Source organism: Acomys minous (genome assembly GCF_964271855.1).
Source record: "Acomys minous genome assembly, chromosome: 18".
Taxonomy (NCBI): Eukaryota; Metazoa; Chordata; class Mammalia; order Rodentia; family Muridae; genus Acomys; species Acomys minous.
The window spans coordinates 51345702-51354362 of record NC_140501.1 but is presented as its reverse complement, the minus strand read 5'-3'; positions in this window follow the sequence as shown (position 1 = coordinate 51354362).

The window sequence follows — 8661 nt, the reverse complement described above, 5'->3', positions numbered from 1 at the left end:
TCAAGGCCAGCCTGGTCTACAGAGCAAGTTTCAGGATAACCAGGGGTACACAAAGAAACCCTGCCTCAAATAACTAAACCAAACCAACCAACCAACCAACCAAACAAACAAAAAAAGAACTCTCCGTAACTCCAGCTTCAGGGGGATCCAACACCCTCTTTTGGCCTCTGAAGTCACCTGCGCACACATGCACGTACACACCTACACATAAATAAAAATAAATAAACAAATCATTTAAAAAAAAACCCTACAAATCAATAATAAAACCAAACAACCTAATTAAAAACTGGATACATGGCTAGAGTAGACATTTTTCCCAAAGGTGAACTAGCCAAGAACCACATAAGTAGATATTACCCTCAAGAACTGCCAGAGAAATGTAAATCAAATCCTGATGGCGCGTGCCCCTCTGCCCAAGAAGAGCTGTGATGAAAGCAGTGACAAGCACTCACCCGTCTGGAGAAACTGGAACCCACCTGCTGCATTGGTGGATTTATAGAGCGGTGCGGCCGTTATGGAAGAGAATGACCATCCCGTAGTATTTTCATTGTATATTTGCCAACGGAACCAAAAAAATTATAGTAAAGTAGTCACACATACCCCAACATATATAATCCATAGAAAACATGTTATGTAAAAAAAAAAAAAGAGTAGTTACAAAGACGGCACAGTGTCTGATGGTATGTGTATGAGACGCCTAAGGAAGTAAGTTCATAAAAACAGAAAAGCCAGTGGTCACTGTAGGCCAGTGTGAGTATGCATGCACGTATTATACGTGCATTTCCTGAGTAACCTATTTTTTTTAGTTAGCTTTTATAATTTATGTCTTTTAATATATTCATCAATTTCTCTAAATGTTCAAACTTCTTGTTTATTATATAGTAAGCTTGGCTTATTACATTTTTTTCAGGATGTATTGTCTCTACAACGCCACTGCCTTCCTCTCTGACATTCTCTCATGCTTCTTTTTCACTGTCCTGACCTGTCTATTCAGAGTTCCTCAGTCTGTGTCGTGTAGGCATCTTTGAACTGGATAATTCTTTCTTTGGGGGCTTTCCTGTATGATTCATTGCGGTGGACAGCCTTGCTGGGCTTGAGCCACTAGCCCACTAGAGGCCAGCACCATGCTCAGAGTAACACTTTAGACTGTGCTAATAGAAGACACAGCTGCCTCTGGAGGAAAAACACTAGGCTAGAGATTGGTCATTTATTGGCCTTAAAAGAAATATTGGCGTTTGACCCTACTGTTTGCATGGGTTTTTTTTTTTTTGTCTTACCTTTCTACTTGGTGTGTTTCTTTGCTCCAATTTTTCATGCAGACAGAACACAGTGACAATGACTCCTCTCGCCCTTGTCAGTACTAACTCCTGCATCTCAGAACATCCTCAGTTCTGCGTTGCTTTTCTTCTCATCGTGGCTCGTTTTCTGTGTTCCTGTGCTTGCCTAGTAAGATTCTACACCATGCCAAATGCTGTGAGTTTTCCCTTGTTACCTCTGGGATATATTTTCTTGCTGTAGAACCCCTCCCTAATGTTTGTTATGCCATATAAGTAAGTACCATGGAAACGGTTTGATTCTTTTGCTTTTTGCTTTTTAAGATTTATTAGATGGAGTCTTTCGCCCTGTGCCCCGCCTACCGCTCTGTGAATTGCGAGGTTTTCCTGCATGCCTGTTAACTTCTCCGGCCCGACATGAGCTCAGTATACTGCTTCCTTTACTCACGGCAGGCCGTTTTCCTCCTTGGTTAGGGGTGGTTTTCCCATATATTTATGCTGATCTATACTCTGCTGTCTGATCCTGCACAGGTCTCTGGTACCTTCTCTCTCTGTATAGCAGCTACCTTCTCTCTGGTTCCCCGTCCATAAACTCCGGCTACCTTTGTCTTCCTGGGCTCAGCTCTGCTTTCTAAACTCTGGGAGCTCTACAACTCCATGTGGGGTCTCTCACCTTGTGTTTTAGCCTGGAAGTTTCCCTAAGGTCCCTCACTACTCACGGTTCCCATCCTGTTTGTTGTCATCTCTTGTTGGCCATGTTTCCTTGTTACTTGATATCCCGCATGTTAAAATATTAACCATGGATTTTGCCACCAATATAACAACTATTTCAGATAGACCCAAACTATAAAGTTTTATACGTATATACTTGAAACAATGGAAAAAAAGGATGGCTATACATTTAGAAAAATATCACTTGCCAAATTCAGGCTAACAGTCAGAAAACGTAGAATTAACTACTAACTAGACAAAAGCACAAATCTCTGTAGAAATCAGCATCAAGATCAGCCAGACTTACCAGTGCTATAAATAGCACTTTACAATATGAAGATCACTCTGGCAACAAACAGGTCTTATGATGCACTAGATCCAAACTTACCAAGGTGCAACTTAAATTTTAAGAATTTTATTTATTATTATTGTATGTACGGGTATAATTGTGTGTGTGCACCCCTCCCCACACACACATACATGTGTGGGAGGTACATCCAGGCAAACGCCTATGGGGACTGTATAAATACTGGATATTTTCCTCAATAGTACTCCAACTTGATTTTTTTTTTCAGTTTATTTTTTGTTGTTGTTTGTTTTGAAACAAGGTCTCACTGTGTAGCTCTAGCTGGCCTGGAACTTACTATGTAGACTACAACTCACTGTGTGTTAGCCTTGACTGTCCCAGACTCGCTTTGTAGACCAGGCTGGCCTCGAACTCACAGTGATCCACCTGCCTCTGCCTCCTGAGTGCTGGGATTAAAGGCGTGTGCCACCACACCCGGCTAATTTCTTAGTTTTTTGAGACAAGGTTTTTCTGTATAGCCCTGGCTGTCCCAGAACTTGCTTGGTAGACCAGGCTGGCTTCGAACTCACAGAGATCTGCCAGCTTCTGCCTACCAAATACTAAAACAAAAGGTGTGCACAACCACTGTTGGCTGTTTTGTTTGTTTTCTTTTCTTTGTTCTTTTTAGACACTCTCTCCTTGCACCTAAAGCTTATGTTTTTGGCTAGACTAGCTGGACAGCAGGCTTGGCAATCCTGGTTCCATGTCCATAGCAATGAGACTGTAGGCATAAGTTGCCATGCTTGGCTTTTTTGTGGTTTCTAAAGATCCAAACTCAGGTCTCCTCCTCCTCCTCCTCCTCCTCCTCCTCCTCCTCCTCCTCCTCCTCCTCCTCCTCCTCCTCCTTCTCTGTAGCTCCTTTCTGTCCCTGTACCATTTTAATCAGTTATTCTGTCTGCTTAAGTCAGCTATATTTGATTCCTGTTGCTTACAACCTACACTCCTCCACAATGATTATTGTGTTCCGGAAAGCGAAAATCTAAACAAATAAGCAGTGAAGCAAATAAATCCAAAAAACTTTGTGCGGACACCTTTCCATCAATGCTGGGGGTTTGTTGTTGCTTTTTAATTTGGGGGTAGTGTGGAAAATGATAGTCACCCGGGAGAAACTACCTTTGGAAATTTCAATTTTGATCTTTCCCAGGCCCAATCATATGTAACATGATCTTCAGTCTGTCTGGCGTTGCTGGCTAGGGACAGCAGCAGCAAATTAGCTGTGCAATCAGTGGGATCAACACAGCCCTCTGTGGCCCCTCTGTGCAACCGAGCAGGCTAGCAGTGAACAGGACATGTTAATAGGACATTCCTTTAACCCCAGTCAGACAGCATCTATACCCGGACCGTTAGTGTACCAAAATGGCTTCTTCTCTTCCGAGCTGCCACATTTCAGAATCTTTTTTTTTTTTCAGAATCTTTTTTCCCCCCTCTGTTGAGGTTCAGTCATCGCAGATCCTATAGGGTTGAGTGCTCAGTGTTGGGTCTTCCTTGTGGTGCGAGTGCTGTGTTGGCTTGCAAGAACGGAGACCAACTTTATGTTGTTCTCACAAGCAGAGAAATGTGGTTCTTCATGGTCTCTTCTAGAGTCACTCTTAGGCCATGATCTTATTTCACTTCCCCTTGACTTGCAGATAGTTCTTTTTTCTTTTTCTTTTTCTTTTTTTTTAGTTTTTTTGAGACAAGGTTTCACTATGTAGCCCGGGCTGTCCTGGAACTCACTATATAGACAGGGCTGGCCTTGAACTCAGAGAGATCCATCTGCCTCTGCCTCCTGAGTGCAGAGATTAAAGCCGTGTATTATTAAGCCTGGCTACTATAGACAGCTCTTTCAATGTCCTGGAGTCAGGCTGACATTTTTACAACTTCTGTTTTTCATTTCCGAAGTTGTGCCGCGCTCCTCTCCTTACTCTGTGTCACTTTCAGCCTTTGGCTGCTCGGCTGTGTTCTTGCCTGTAGCCTTGCTTGGGCAGGCTCACTGCTGCGAGGTGCTCTGGCTGCTGCTCTCACCGGGCTAGTGTCCCATGAAAACTTCTCAGAAGTTGTCCAGAATTTTCTCCAGAATCTTAGATGTGACAAATGCCCACCCAGAAGGCAAAGCCCACAACAAAGTCAGAATAAAAAGCAATGCCTAAGAACTTCTATTTCCTTAGATTTATTTAGGCATTAGAAAAAAGGGAACAAAGGAAGTAGAAGAGAAATATCAAAGACAAGTTGGCTGATGTTGGGTTCCAAATATCAAATATCCAATCTCCTGTTGGCTTCACATAGCCCCAGGGGACCCTTATGCATTTTTAATTGCTGTCATATAAAAATAAAAAGCAAAACCACATAAAAAGGAAAACCATGAAAGCCCGGGTACTTGGAAAAAGTTAGAATCAATCTGTTCTGTTTATAATCATCAGTAGTTAGCTTCAATTTATCAACAGTGATTAGATCGCTGTGAGCAATGCAATTGTTTTTTTTTAAGTCATCATTATTATTATTTAAATTTTATTATTTAATATTGCTAAATTCATCATCATTATTTAATATATTGCGATATATATATATGTTGTATTATATAATAGTAGTAGTATTTAAATTTTGTTTTATTTTATGTGTATTGATGTGTTGCCTGTGTCTATGTCTGGTGCCCAAGAAGGTTAGATTATGACATGGGATTGTCCTGAAACTGGAGTTGCAGACAGTTGTGAGTTGCCATGTGGGTATTGGGAATCAAACCTGGGTCCTCTGCAAGAGTAGCCAGTGACTTTAACTACTCTTAACCACTGAGCCATCTCCTCAGCCTCCATTATTCCTTTAAAATTTACGTTTGGGTCCGACCCATTCATGAGGAAATACATGGATATATTCAAACAGCACATGTCAATATCTTGTGAGAGTGGTGGGGGGCTCTCCTAAGCTAGCAATTTCGTCGTCCTTACATCCTGTATTATTTTAATTGTGTCAACCGTAGGAGTCTTTACATATGTTTAGCTCAGAAGAAATCAATCTAATGAGGTAAGACTCACGGAATTTCAATTTGTTGGTGTGAAAATGTAGATGTCTCCTGCTGCGTTGTGTGGGTTTATTTCTGAGAAAAAGAGCAATGCATCTCTTTTTCCTCCTAAAGTTTCCAATTACCAAATTCTCAGCCCTGGAGGTCCCCTATGTGCTTACTAATTCAGTCAGAGGAAGTTGGAAGGCGGCACCAGTAGGTGTTGTAAAAAACTCTCACAATTCAGATTGCGGACATTCAATACAGTAGCAACCTAGGCCCCATGACGCTACAAAGTTTGGAATGTTCCCTCTAAAAGTTGTTCCTAAAATATCTTTGCTGCTCGGAATCCACCAAAGCCCAACTGTGCCAGACACATGGGTTAAGAAAGAGACCCCTGGGTTTTTCTTGCTGGAACACACCAGCCTAAGAATAAATTGCTCCTCAGAACTTGGCTCCACTTCGCATTCTAGAGGCTTTCTGCTGCCGCTTTTAAAGTCGCCTGGCCTTTGTGCAGAGCTGACTCAGAGAGCTAGCTGAGCAAATCAAGGACACGTTCCTTTCCTGACCACTCAGAGTTAGGGAGCATTTCAACTCCTGCTTTGAGAAACTATTAAAAAAAAAAAAAGACCCCACAGCTTCAGGGACAAGACAAAAGAAGGCAGCTTGTAGATCACTTTGCATTTAATTGGTCCAAAACTATGGCTGTGTTCCTCTCAGCTCCTAAATTCCCCCTTGTTAGGATTCCTACTTCCACTCCAATTCTCGTGGTGGCTTCTCCTACTTTCATTTCTGTTTCGGGGATAAAATATCCTGACAAAAAGCAATTTAGGAAGCCGGGCATGGTGGTACACGCCTTTAATCCCAGCACTTGGGAGACAGAGGCTGGTAGATCACTGTGAGTTCAAGGCCAGCCTGACCTATAAAGTGAGTCCAGGACAGCCAAGACTACACAGAGAGACCCTGTCTTGAAAAAAAACCAAAAACCAAAAACCAAAACAAACAAAACCCCCAAAACAAAACAAACAAACAAATAAAAAAACCAAAAGAAAAAAAAAAAAGAAAGTAATTTAGGAGGATAAAGGGTTTGTTTTAGCTCATGATTCCAGGTTATGGTCACCAAAGAGTTGCCTTCTGGCCCCTTCATTCCTTTCATTATTCAGTTCTGTGGAAGATACTTGGCTAAGCTCTCATTCCATACCAGGTCCAGAAAAACAGTTATGTACATGTAGAGTTTCCTGTGTGGTTCTGACCAGTTAGTTGCTGAGGGTCATACAAGGAAAAAAAAAAAACAACAACAAAACCAAAATGAACAAAGATTTATTCTTCTATGGGTATCAGGGGAGGGTAAGGGGCAGGAAGGCTTAAATTATGTCTCCAAAGGGTCTAGGCGAAGCCAGGTGGTTCAGAATGCTCCTTGCTATTTCTAACATGGATCTGAGCTTTGGAATAAAGTAGGAGGATCACAGACATGAAGTTGAGAGCCACTCACTGGGACAACGGACATGAACGGCAATGGTGGATATTAAAACTTCATGCATCTCACCCTGGGCAGCTGTCCCTTCAGTCTGCACTTTGTTCAAATAGGCATCAAGTTTGAATTTAATTCCTCCAAAGTTCCCCTTCTTTTTTCCTTGTCCATGTGGTGTGTGTGTGTGTGTGTGTGTGTGTGTGTGTGTGTGTGTGTATGTGTGTGTGTGTGTGTGTGTGTGTGTACTTGGTATACATGTGCATGTTTGTATATTTGCATGTGTGTGTACACATCATCTGTTGACATGCATGTAGAGGCTGAAGGTTGATGCAGAAAACCATCCTCTGTTCCTCTTCCATCACTGAGGCAAGGCCTCTCAATCTAACCTAGAGCTCACCGATAGCCAGCTTGTTCTGGGGTCCCTTATCTTTGTCTTCCCATGTGGGCATTATGGGCAGGCTGCAGAGCTCACACACTATTCATGTGAGTGCTTCGGATCTGGACTCCAGTTTTTATTCTGCAGCAAGCACCTTAGTACGGAGCTAAAGTGGTTTCCAGCCCTGGTTCTGGTTCTTCATGCCTACATGTGTTTTCTAATTTCTTCTTAGACTGTGATTTTTATGCTCATTTTTCTCTAAGAAGCTGGCTATCGTGTCCCGTTCGACTTTCCTATGTTCCTCACCTTCACCAATGTCTTCACCGAAGTGAGAAGGACTTGAATATTCAAAAGGATGGGTATTATTGCTCTGCTATATAAATTACACACTGCCCAACAGGTGTTTATTATAGGATGTTTATTATAGGAAAAGATGCAGCGGGGAGTGAGGAGACAGAAACAGAGACAGGGAGGGAGACAGGATATTGTCTCAGTGAGCCATGAGAGTGGAACATACAAAGTGGAAGGAAGACAGACAAAGAATGGGGAGGGGCAGACAGAGAGAGGAGAGAGAGAGAGAGAGAGAGAGAGAGAGAGAGAGAGAGAGAGAGAGAGAGAGAGAGAAGCTGGCTGGCTTGCTACCTTTATCTGGCGAGTGGCAGGTAATGACATAAGGTTGCTAAGCAACCTAGAGGTGGCCTGCCTATATGCTAACACTTATGGCTGGAATATTTGTGCCCCACTTCAATCCATATGTTGAAACTCTAACTTCCATTGTTGTTAGGGTTTCCTGGCAGACGGAAGTGTACCTTGGTGGATCGATGGGGGCCAAGGAATGCTACAAAGATCAGGCCATGTCACATATCTCATGAGAGAATTATTAGGGGCAGAGAAGTGAAAGGCCACACTGGAGCAAGGACAAGATAAATGTACAGAGGCAGAGACACAGAGAGAAACACCCAGAAAGACAGAGAGGGACAGAGAGACGAGGGGAGGAGACAAAGAGTGAGAGACAGAGGCAGGACAGTGGTGGTGGGGACTTTTTAAAGGGTATGAGTGTCACATTTGGTGGCGGGTGATGATGCGATTGCTGACTGAGTCCCTAAAGGCAGACTAGGGAAGCACCTGGTTCTTAACAGTTGTGACCGGACAGTCATATGCCACCTTTTGAGGAGGGCCTTCGTAGGAGATGCCAGCTTTGGTGCAGCCCCACAGCTACTTACACAGACGAAGCTAGCTCTGACATCACTAGGTGTGGTAGCTAATCTTCACTGTCAACCGGACTGAGAGTCACCTAGGAGTCGCACCTCTGGGCATGGTTTTTCACAGAGGGTTTAACTGGGAGGGCAGACCTACCTTGAGAATGGGTGGCACCCACCCTGAGGTCTTGGAGTCCTTGACCGAATAAAACCAGAGAAAGGCGGCTGAGTGCCAGCATTCTCTCACTTTCAGCTTCCTGGTCTGCCGAGATGTGGAGAAGGAGGCTCGCTAGTTTCAAGCTCTGCTCCC